At 33.5% G+C, this 14433-nt stretch overlaps 1 long non-coding RNA gene across 1 annotated transcript in view; it reads left to right on the top strand.

The window, feature by feature from the left end:
- The first annotated feature begins 735 nt into the window (after positions 1 to 735).
- LOC149450107 (uncharacterized) overlaps positions 736 to 14433 on the top strand; it is a 50317-nt gene continuing 36619 nt past the window's right edge. The window contains exon 1 of the long non-coding RNA XR_016315306.1: positions 736 to 760. This is a non-coding gene — a long non-coding RNA (uncharacterized LOC149450107). The remainder of the gene's footprint in view (positions 761 to 14433) is intronic.

The following is a 14433-nucleotide window of genomic DNA, read 5'->3' as shown; positions in this document are numbered from 1 at the left end:
AAGAGGACAGACGTGACTATGGAGGAAGAGGACGGACGTGACTATGGAGGAAGAGGACGGACGTGACTATGGAGGAAGAGGATGGACGTGACTATGGAGGAAGAGGACAGACATGGCTATGGAGGAAGAGGACAGACATGGCTATGGAGGAAGAGGACGGACGTGACTATGGAGGAAGAGGACAGACATGACTATGGAGGAAGAGGATGGACGTGACTATGGAGGAAGAGGACAGACATGATGATGGAGGAAGAAGATGGACTATGGAGGAAGAGGATGGACATGACGGGGGGTTACTGGGTGTAAATAGGAAATAACATTATTACCTCCTCTGCTGCCACTTCCCCCAATGTCTCCTCTTCTTTGTGCCACATGGAACGTTCTATCTGTACCTGACATAATTTCCTGTCTGTACGTGACATCACTTCCTTTCTGTAGCTGACATCATTTCCATAGAGACTTCCTGTTTGGGTATAAGCGAGATCACCACCTTGTGGAGCTCAGAGGAACTGCAGCCCTGAGAAATGTCTCAAGGTGTGATCCCGGCCTTGTGCTGTGTTCAGCATTTTGAATGTTTTCTTGTCATATTTGCCCTTTAACCCCTTCAATTCCGGGCACTTTTCCCCCCTTCCTGCCCAGGACAATTTTCAGGTTCCCCTATCCTTCCTTCAGGAGGTCCAGTCCCCACCATCTGGGAATACAGTATGTATGGTAGGTATATGTGAGCGCACAAAAATGGATATCAGCCGCTATGCACAAGGTAACCAAGTAAATCCTTACAATCAGCAATGTAAATAATAGTGTGCAGCACGAAAATTATTGTAAAAGGTCAAAAAGGTACATAAAAGTGACATAAATATTCACAAATTGATTCTGAAAAATAAACTCGTGATATAAATAACACCAGACATATAAAAGTTCATAAAGTGACTAAGTGCTCATATATCCTGTACAGTCCTGGAAACGGTGCTGTGCAATCAGGTCTGGAAGAAATGCGCACTCACCGGAACGCGTAAAATAATGTGCGTTTTGTAATAAATCCTGCTGTCATCTAATGGTCATCTCAGGGCAGGAAGAGAGTAAACTCCCTCTCATGGGGGATGGGTCCTGGGACTTTAAGATGATGAATCTGGGTTTTCCAGAGTTCGCCTTAAGGGATGGATGGGTGCAGCTCACTGGGTGTAATAGAGGCTCCCTCTCTGGGAACTGGGCATTGGATGTCTGTAAATCAATACTCCCCGGGGGAGTCAAGGCAAACACATCCCATAGTGTAGTAGTATGAATGTTTATTGAGATAATAATAGGTATCCAGATAAAACCACATAGGGTGAGTAAGCAAAACCGCATGGACTAACCGGCCAGAGTTAAAGATGGCCGCCGGAGCTCCACGTTGCTCCGGCGGCGTGACATCATGGCATTATTGGCTCCTCCTTACGCGTTTCGTGCACCCACAGGTCATCTGAGGGGAACACCAATAATGCCAAGCCGCGTGCCATCAGTTTATATAGACGACGGCGCATTCGCATTATACATGCGCCATCTTTGAGAAGACGTAACTTAGTGCGCACGCACGGCTAAGCGGGCGCCATTTTTCCTTAGGTATTTTGAAGGATACAAGCTGGAGTGACATATACAAGTGTCAGCAAATACACAGTAAATATTAGATAGTAGTGGGGTCCGGATAGGTCAGTAAGTAGTGATCAGTTGTTGGATCAAAACAAGGCGATATAAGAAAAGGGACAACAATTGAGTGTCCTAAATCCAGGCATATACCAAAGGGAAGAATGGAAGCTGAGGTGTCATATATGTCAGGGGAAACATACCATAGAAATCATTATAATTCCCAACAATATACTATATAGTCATCAACAATGATATACCACCAGATATAAATATATATATATATACCAAGGGAAGAATGGAAGCTGAGGTGTCATATATGTCAGGGAAACATACCATATAAATCATTATAATTCCCAACAATATACTATATAGTCATCAACAATGATATACCACCAGATATAAATATATATATATATACCAAGGGAAGAATGGAAGCTGAGGTGTCATATATGTCAGGGAAACATACCATATAAATCATTATAATTCCCAACAATATACTATATAGTCATCAACAATGATATACCACCAGATATAAATATATATATATATACCAAGGGAAGAATGGAAGCTGAGGTGTCATATATGTCAGGGGAAACATACCATAGAAATCATTATAATTCCCAACAATATACTATATAGTCACTAACAATGATATACCACCAGATATAAATATATATATATATACCAAGGGAAGAATGGAAGCTGAGGTGTCATATATGTCAGGGGAAACATACCATAGAAATCATTATAATTCCCAACAATATACTATATAGTCATCAACAATGATATACCACCAGATATAAATATATATATATACCAAGGGAAGAATGGAAGCTGAGGTGTCATATATGTCAGGGAAACATACCATATAAATCATTATAATTCCCAACAATATACTATATAGTCATCAACAATGATATACCACCAGATATAAATATATATATATATACCAAGGGAAGAATGGAAGCTGAGGTGTCATATATGTCAGGGGAAACATACCATATAAATCATTATAATTCCCAACAATATACTATATAGTCACTAACAATGATATACCACCAGATATAAATATATATATATACCAAGGGAAGAATGGAAGCTGAGGTGTCATATATGTCAGGGAAACATACCATATAAATCATTATAATTCCCAACAATATACTATATAGTCATCAACAATGATATACCACCAGATATAAATATATATATATATACCAAGGAAGAATGGAAGCTGAGGTGTCATATATGTCAGGGGAAACATACCATAGAAATCATTATAATTCCCAACAATATACTATATAGTCACTAACAATGATATACCATCAGATATAAATATATATATATATATACCAAGGGAAGAATGGAAGCTGAGGTGTCATATATGTCAGGGGAAACATACCATAGAAATCATTATAATTCCCAACAATATACTATATAGTCATCAACAATGATATACCACCAGATATAAATATATATATATACCAAGGGAAAAATGGAAGCTGAGGTGTCATATATGTTAGGGAAACATGCCATATAAATCATTATAATTCCCAACAATATACTATATAGTCACTAACAATGATATACCACCAGATATAAATATATATATATATACCAAGGGAAGAATGGAAGCTGAGGTGTCATATATGTCAGGGGAAACATACCATATAAATCATTATAATTTCCAACAATATACTATATAGTCACTAACAATGATATACCACCAGATATAAATATATATATATACCAAGGGAAGAATGGAAGCTGAGGTCTCATATATGTCAGGGAAACATACCATAGAAATCATTATAATTCCCAACAATATACTATATAGTCATCAACAATGATATACCACCAGATATAAATATATATATATACCAAGGGAAGAATGGAAGCTGAGGTGTCATATATGTCAGAGAAACATACCATATAAATCATTATAATTCCCAACAATATACTATATAGTCATCAACAATGATATACCACCAGATATAAATATATATATATACCAAGGGAAGAATGGAAGCTGAGGTGTCATATATGTCAGGGGAAACATACCATAGAAATCATTATAATTCCCAACAATATACTATATAGTCATTAACAATGATATACCACCAGATATAAATATATATATATACCAAGGGAAGAATGGAAGCTGAGGTGTCATATATGTCAGGGGAAACATACCATATAAATCATTATAATTCCCAACAATATACTATATAGTCATCAACAATGATATACCACCAGATATAAATATATATATATATATATACCAAGGGAAGAATGGAAGCTGAGGTGTCATATATGTCAGGGGAAACATACCATATAAATCATTATAATTCCCAACAATATACTATATAGTCATCAACAATGATATACCACCAGATATAAATATATATATATACCAAGGGAAGAATGGAAGCTGAGGTGTCATATATGTCAGGGGAAACATACCATATAAATCATTATAATTCCCAACAATATACTATATAGTCACTAACAATGATATACCACCAGATATAAATATATATATATATACCAAGGGAAGAATGGAAGCTGAGGTGTCATATATGTCAGGGAAACATACCATATAAATCATTATAATTCCCAACAATATACTATATAGTCATCAACAATGATATACCACCAGATATAAATATATATATATATATACCAAGGGAAGAATGGAAGCTGAGGTGTCATATATGTCAGGGGAAACATACCATATAAATCATTATAATTCCCAACAATATACTATATAGTCACTAACAATGATATACCACCAGATATAAATATATATATATATACCAAGGGAAGAATGGAAGCTGAGGTCTCATATATGTCAGGGAAACATACCATAGAAATCATTATAATTCCCAACAATATACTATATAGTCATCAACAATGATATACCACCAGATATAAATATATATATATATACCAAGGGAAGAATGGAAGCTGAGGTGTCATATATGTCAGGGGAAACATACCATATAAATCATTATAATTCCCAACAATATACTATATAGTCATCAACAATGATATACCACCAGATATAAATATATATATATATACCAAGGGAAGAATGGAAGCTGAGGTGTCATATATGTCAGGGGAAACATACCATATAAATCATTATAATTCCCAACAATATACTATATAGTCATCAACAATGATATACCACCAGATATAAATATATATATATATACCAAGGAAGAATGGAAGCTGAGGTGTCATATATGTCAGGGGAAACATACCATAGAAATCATTATAATTCCCAACAATATACTATATAGTCATCAACAATGATATACCACCAGATATAAATATATATATATACCAAGGGAAGAATGGAAGCTGAGGTGTCATATATGTCAGGGAAACATACCATAGAAATCATTATAATTCCCAACAATATACTATATAGTCATCAACAATGATATACCACCAGATATAAATATATATATATACCAAGGGAAGAATGGAAGCTGAGGTGTCATATATGTCAGGGAAACATACCATAGAAATCATTATAATTCCCAACAATATACTATATAGTCACTAACAATGATATACCACCAGATATAAATATATATATATATACCAAGGGAAGAATGGAAGCTGAGGTGTCATATATGTCAGGGGAAACATACCATATAAATCATTATAATTCCCAACAATATACTATATAGTCACTAACAATGATATACCACCAGATATAAATATATATATATATACCAAGGGAAGAATGGAAGCTGAGGTGTCATATATGTCAGGGAAACATACCATATAAATCATTATAATTCCCAACAATATACTATATAGTCATCAACAATGATATACCACCAGATATAAATATATATATATATATACCAAGGGAAGAATGGAAGCTGAGGTGTCATATATGTCAGGGGAAACATACCATATAAATCATTATAATTCCCAACAATATACTATATAGTCATCAACAATGATATACCACCAGATATAAATATATATATATATACCAAGGGAAGAATGGAAGCTGAGGTGTCATATATGTCAGGGGAAACATACCATATAAATCATTATAATTCCCAACAATATACTATATAGTCATCAACAATGATATACCACCAGATATAAATATATATATATATACCAAGGAAGAATGGAAGCTGAGGTGTCATATATGTCAGGGGAAACATACCATAGAAATCATTATAATTCCCAACAATATACTATATAGTCATCAACAATGATATACCACCAGATATAAATATATATATATACCAAGGGAAGAATGGAAGCTGAGGTGTCATATATGTCAGGGAAACATACCATAGAAATCATTATAATTCCCAACAATATACTATATAGTCATCAACAATGATATACCACCAGATATAAATATATATATATACCAAGGGAAGAATGGAAGCTGAGGTGTCATATATGTCAGGGGAAACATACCATAGAAATCATTATAATTCCCAACAATATACTATATAGTCATCAACAATGATATACCACCAGATATATATATATATATATATACCAAGGGAAGAATGGAAGCTGAGGTGTCATATATGTCAGGGGAAACATACCATATAAATCATTATAATTCCCAACAATATACTATATAGTCACTAACAATGATATACCACCAGATATAAATATATATATATACCAAGGGAAGAATGGAAGCTGAGGTCTCATATATGTCAGGGAAACATACCATAGAAATCATTATAATTCCCAACAATATACTATATAGTCATCAACAATGATATACCACCAGATATAAATATATATATATATACCAAGGGAAGAATGGAAGCTGAGGTGTCATATATGTCAGGGGAAACATACCATATAAATCATTATAATTCCCAACAATATACTATATAGTCATCAACAATGATATACCACCAGATATAAATATATATATATATACCAAGGGAAGAATGGAAGCTGAGGTCTCATATATGTCAGGGGAAACATACCATATAAATCATTATAATTCCCAACAATATACTATATAGTCATCAACAATGATATACCACCAGATATAAATATATATATATATACCAAGGGAAGAATGGAAGCTGAGGTGTCATATATGTCAGGGAAACATACCATATAAATCATTATAATTCCCAACAATATACTATATAGTCATCAACAATGATATACCACCAGATATAAATATATATATATATACCAAGGGAAGAATGGAAGCTGAGGTGTCATATATGTCAGGGAAACATACCATATAAATCATTATAATTCCCAACAATATACTATATAGTCATCAACAATGATATACCACCAGATATAAATATATATATATATACATACCAAGGGAAGAATGGAAGCTGAGGTCTCATATATGTCAGGGAAACATACCATAGAAATCATTATAATTCCCAACAATATACTATATAGTCATCAACAATGATATACCACCAGATATAAATATATATATATATACCAAGGGAAGAATGGAAGCGGAGGTGTCATATATGTCAGGGGAAACATACCATATAAATCATTATAATTCCCAACAATATACTATATAGTCATCAACAATGATATACCACCAGATATAAATATATATATATATATACCAAGGGAAGAATGGAAGCTGAGGTGTCATATATGTCAGGGGAAACATACCATATAAATAATTATAATTCCCAACAATATACTATATAGTCATCAACAATGATATACCACCAGATATAAATATATATATATACCAAGGGAAGAATGGAAGCTGAGGTCTCATATATGTCAGGGGAAACATACCATAGAAATCATTATAATTCCCAACAATATACTATATAGTCACTAACAATGATATACCACCAGATATAAATATATATATATATATACCAAGGGAAGAATGGAAGCTGAGGTGTCATATATGTCAGGGAAACATACCATAGAAATCATTATAATTCCCAACAATATACTATATAGTCATCAACAATGATATACCACCAGATATAAATATATATATATACCAAGGGAAGAATGGAAGCTGAGGTGTCATATATGTCAGGGAAACATACCATAGAAATCATTATAATTCCCAACAATATACTATATAGTCACTAACAATGATATACCACCAGATATAAATATATATATATACCAAGGGAAGAATGGAAGCTGAGGTCTCATATATGTCAGGGGAAACATACCATATAAATCATTATAATTCCCAACAATATACTATATAGTCATCAACAATGATATACCACCAGATATAAATATATATATATATATACCAAGGGAAGAATGGAAGCTGAGGTGTCATATATGTCAGGGAAACATACCATATAAATCATTATAATTCCCAACAATATACTATATAGTCATTAACAATGATATACCACCAGATATAAATATATATATATATACCAAGGGAAGAATGGAAGCTGAGGTGTCATATATGTCAGGGAAACATACCATATAAATCATTATAATTCCCAACAATATACTATATAGTCATCAACAATGATATACCACCAGATATAAATATATATATATATACCAAGGGAAGAATGGAAGCTGAGGTGTCATATATGTCAGGGGAAACATACCATATAAATCATTATAATTCCCAACAATATACTATATAGTCATCAACAATGATATACCACCAGATATAAATATATATATATATACCAAGGGAAGAATGGAAGCTGAGGTGTCATATATGTCAGGGAAACATACCATATAAATCATTATAATTCCCAACAATATACTATATAGTCATCAACAATGATATACCACCAGATATAAATATATATATATACCAAGGGAAGAATGGAAGCTGAGGTGTCATATATGTCAGGGAAACATACCATAGAAATCATTATAATTCCCAACAATATACTATATAGTCATCAACAATGATATACCACCAGATATAAATATATATATATACCAAGGGAAGAATGGAAGCTGAGGTGTCATATATGTCAGGGAAACATACCATAGAAATCATTATAATTCCCAACAATATACTATATAGTCACTAACAATGATATACCACCAGATATAAATATATATATATACCAAGGGAAGAATGGAAGCTGAGGTGTCATATATGTCAGGGAAACATACCATATAAATCATTATAATTCCCAACAATATACTATATAGTCACTAACAATGATATACCACCAGATATAAATATATATATATACCAAGGGAAGAATGGAAGCTGAGGTGTCATATATGTCAGGGAAACATACCATATAAATCATTATAATTCCCAACAATATACTATATAGTCATCAACAATGATATACCACCAGATATAAATATATATATATATACCAAGGGAAGAATGGAAGCTGAGGTGTCATATATGTCAGGGGAAACATACCATAGAAATCATTATAATTCCCAACAATATACTATATAGTCATCAACAATGATATACCACCAGATATAAATATATATATATATACCAAGGGAAGAATGGAAGCTGAGGTCTCATATATGTCAGGGGAAACATACCATATAAATCATTATAATTCCCAACAATATACTATATAGTCACTAACAATGATATACCACCAGATATAAATATATATATATACCAAGGGAAGAATGGAAGCTGAGGTGTCATATATGTCAGGGGAAACATACCATAGAAATCATTATAATTCCCAACAATATACTATATAGTCACTAACAATGATATACCACCAGATATAAATATATATATATATACCAAGGGAAGAATGGAAGCTGAGGTGTCATATATGTCAGGGAAACATACCATAGAAATCATTATAATTCCCAACAATATACTATATAGTCATCAACAATGATATACCACCAGATATAAATATATATATATACCAAGGGAAGAATGGAAGCTGAGGTGTCATATATGTCAGGGAAACATACCATAGAAATCATTATAATTCCCAACAATATACTATATAGTCATCAACAATGATATACCACCAGATATAAATATATATATATATACCAAGGGAAGAATGGAAGCTGAGGTGTCATATATGTCAGGGAAACATACCATATAAATCATTATAATTCCCAACAATATACTATATAGTCATCAACAATGATATACCACCAGATATAAATATATATATATATACCAAGGGAAGAATGGAAGCTGAGGTGTCATATATGTCAGGGGAAACATACCATATAAATCATTATAATTCCCAACAATATACTATATAGTCACTAACAATGATATACCACCAGATATAAATATATATATATATACCAAGGGAAGAATGGAAGCTGAGGTGTCATATATGTCAGGGAAACATACCATAGAAATCATTATAATTCCCAACAATATACTATATAGTCATCAACAATGATATACCACCAGATATAAATATATATATATACCAAGGGAAGAATGGAAGCTGAGGTGTCATATATGTCAGGGAAACATACCATATAAATCATTATAATTCCCAACAATATACTATATAGTCATCAACAATGATATACCACCAGATATAAATATATATATATACCAAGGGAAGAATGGAAGCTGAGGTGTCATATATGTCAGGGGAAACATACCATAGAAATCATTATAATTCCCAACAATATACTATATAGTCACTAACAATGATATACCACCAGATATAAATATATATATATACCAAGGGAAGAATGGAAGCTGAGGTGTCATATATGTCAGGGGAAACATACCATATAAATCATTATAATTCCCAACAATATACTATATAGTCATCAACAATGATATACCACCAGATATAAATATATATATATACCAAGGGAAGAATGGAAGCTGAGGTGTCATATATGTCAGGGGAAACATACCATAGAAATCATTATAATTCCCAACAATATACTATATAGTCACTAACAATGATATACCACCAGATATAAATATATATATATATACCAAGGGAAGAATGGAAGCTGAGGTGTCATATATGTCAGGGGAAACATACCATAGAAATCATTATAATTCCCAACAATATACTATATAGTCACTAATAATGATATACCACCAGATATAAATATATATATATATACCAAGGGAAGAATGGAAGCTGAGGTGTCATATATGTCAGGGGAAACATACCATATAAATCATTATAATTCCCAACAATATACTATATAGTCACTAACAATGATATACCACCAGATATAAATATATATATATACCAAGGGAAGAATGGAAGCTGAGGTGTCATATATGTCAGGGAAACATACCATAGAAATCATTATAATTCCCAACAATATACTATATAGTCATCAACAATGATATACCACCAGATATAAATATATATATATACCAAGGGAAGAATGGAAGCTGAGGTGTCATATATGTCAGGGAAACATACCATATAAATCATTATAATTCCCAACAATATACTATATAGTCATCAACAATGATATACCACCAGATATAAATATATATATATACCAAGGGAAGAATGGAAGCTGAGGTGTCATATATGTCAGGGAAACATACCATATAAATCATTATAATTCCCAACAATATACTATATAGTCATCAACAATGATATACCACCAGATATAAATATATATATATATACCAAGGGAAGAATGGAAGCTGAGGTGTCATATATGTCAGGGAAACATACCATATAAATCATTATAATTCCCAACAATATACTATATAGTCACTAACAATGATATACCACCAGATATAAATATATATATATACCAAGGGAAGAATGGAAGCTGAGGTGTCATATATGTCAGGGAAACATACCATATAAATCATTATAATTCCCAACAATATACTATATAGTCATCAACAATGATATACCACCAGATATAAATATATATATATATACCAAGGGAAGAATGGAAGCTGAGGTGTCATATATGTCAGGGAAACATACCATATAAATCATTATAATTCCCAACAATATACTATATAGTCACTAACAATGATATACCACCAGATATAAATATATATATATACCAAGGGAAGAATGGAAGCTGAGGTGTCATATATGTCAGGGAAACATACCATATAAATCATTATAATTCCCAACAATATACTATATAGTCACTAACAATGATATACCACCAGATATAAATATATATATATACCAAGGGAAGAATGGAAGCTGAGGTGTCATATATGTCAGGGAAACATACCATAGAAATCATTATAATTCCCAACAATATACTATATAGTCATCAACAATGATATACCACCAGATATAAATATATATATATACCAAGGGAAGAATGGAAGCTGAGGTGTCATATATGTCAGGGAAACATACCATAGAAATCATTATAATTCCCAACAATATACTATATAGTCATCAACAATGATATACCACCAGATATAAATATATATATATACCAAGGGAAGAATGGAAGCTGAGGTGTCATATATGTCAGGGGAAACATACCATAGAAATCATTATAATTCCCAACAATATACTATATAGTCATCAACAATGATATACCACCAGATATAAATATATATATATACCAAGGGAAGAATGGAAGCTGAGGTGTCATATATGTCAGGGAAACATACCATATAAATCATTATAATTCCCAACAATATACTATATAGTCACTAACAATGATATACCACCAGATATAAATATATATATATACCAAGGGAAGAATGGAAGCTGAGGTGTCATATATGTCAGGGAAACATACCATATAAATCATTATAATTCCCAACAATATACTATATAGTCATCAACAATGATATACCACCAGATATAAATATATATATATATACCAAGGGAAGAATGGAAGCTGAGGTGTCATATATGTCAGGGGAAACATACCATATAAATCATTATAATTCCCAACAATATACTATATAGTCATTAACAATGATATACCACCAGATATAAATATATATATATATACCAAGGGAAGAATGGAAGCTGAGGTGTCATATATGTCAGGGAAACATACCATAGAAATCATTATAATTCCCAACAATATACTATATAGTCATCAACAATGATATACCACCAGATATAAATATACAGTTGTGACCAAAATTATTCAACCCCCAATGCTGTAAAGGGGTTTAGGGACTATAGTGTACATTTGGAATTGTATTCAGAATCAAATCCTACAAGGACGTTGTAACTACCCAAATGCAACTAAAATGACATCAATTGTTTATGTAATACAGTAGTAAATGGTTCTTATGTGGTTTCTTCATTGCCACAATTATTCAACCCCTTAAAGACTACCACTCTGAAGAACAGAGGTTCATACAGGTGCTTTCCATCAGGTATTGAAAACACCTGTGGATGTCACCGAGCAGCAATCAAGCATAATAAGCACCAATTAGGCAGCTTTAAAATGACTGTGATACTCAGCTCCTTCTAGACATTTACTGGTGTGGTTACAAACATGGTGAAGGCAAGAGAATGGTCCAGGAAGACAAGAGAAGAGGTGATTTCTCTTCACAGGAAGGGCAATGGCTATAAGAAGATTGCAAAGATGTTAAACATACCAAGAGACACCTTAGGAAGCATCATTCGCAAATTCAAGGCAAAGGGCACTGTTGAAACGCTACCTGGTCGTGGCAGAAAGAAGATGCTGACTTCGACTGCTGTGCGCTACCTGAAGCGTAGAGTGGAGAGAAGTCCCCGTGTGACTGCTGAGGAACTGAGAAAAGATTTGTCAGATGTGGGTACAGAAGTTTCAGCCCAGACAATAAGACGCACACTGCGTAATGAAGGCCTCCGTGCCAGAACTCCCAGGCGTACCCCCTTGCTGTCTCCAAAGAATAAGAAGAGTCGACTGCAGTATGCCAAAAGCCATGTGGACAAACCACAAAAGTTGTGGGATAGTGTTCTGTGGACTGATGAAACAAAATTAGAACTGTTTGGGCCCATGGATCAACGCTATGTTTGGAGGAGGAAGAACAAGGCCTATGATGAAAAGAACACGTTGCCTACTGTGAAGCATGGTGGAGGGTCAATCATGCTTTGGGGCTGTTTTGCTTCTGCAGGTACAGGGAAGCTTCAGCGTGTGCAAGGTACCATGAATTCTCTTCAGTACCAGGAGATATTGGATGGAAACGTGATGCAGTCCGTCACACACCTGAGGCTTGGGAGACGTTGGACCTTTCAACAGGACAATGATCCCAAGCATACCTCCAAGTCCACTAGAGCATGGTTGCAGAGGAAAGGCTGGAACATTTTGGAGTGGCCATCGCAGTCACCAGACTTAAATCCGATTGAGAACCTCTGGTGGGACTTAAAGAAAGCAGTTGCAGTGCGCAAGCCTAAGAATGTGACTGAACTGGAGGCCTTTGCCCATGAAGAATGGGCGAAGATACCCGTAGATCGCTGCAAGACACTTGTGTCAAGCTATGCTTCACGTTTAAAAGCTGTTATAACTGTAAAAGGATGCTGTACTAAGTACTAAGATTGAATGTCACTTGGGGGTTGAATAAAACTGATAATGCTGTGAGCACAGAAAAGACATTTGTGGTTATTTCATTATAACTGTTATGTTATATTTGTCTGACCTACAAGTGCCTCTTTAATGTAAATGTAAGCAAGATGACTGAATGATCAAAAGCAATGTCAAACTGGCCAAAACACTCAATTTCAGTGGGGGTTGAATAATTTTGGTCACAACTGTATATATATACCAAGGGAAGAATGGAAGCTGAGGTGTCATATATGTCAGGGGAAACATACCATAGAAATCATTATAATTCCCAACAATATACTATATAGTCACTAACAATGATATACCACCAGATATAAATATATATATACATACCAAGGGAAGAATGGAAGC

This window comes from Staurois parvus, unplaced genomic scaffold (genome assembly GCF_062004578.1).
Source record: "Staurois parvus isolate SC_StPar_1 unplaced genomic scaffold, SC_StPar_1.0 ptg000582l, whole genome shotgun sequence".
In the NCBI taxonomy this organism is placed as follows: Eukaryota; Metazoa; Chordata; class Amphibia; order Anura; family Ranidae; genus Staurois; species Staurois parvus.
This window is presented reverse-complemented; position numbering and strand designations above follow the sequence as displayed.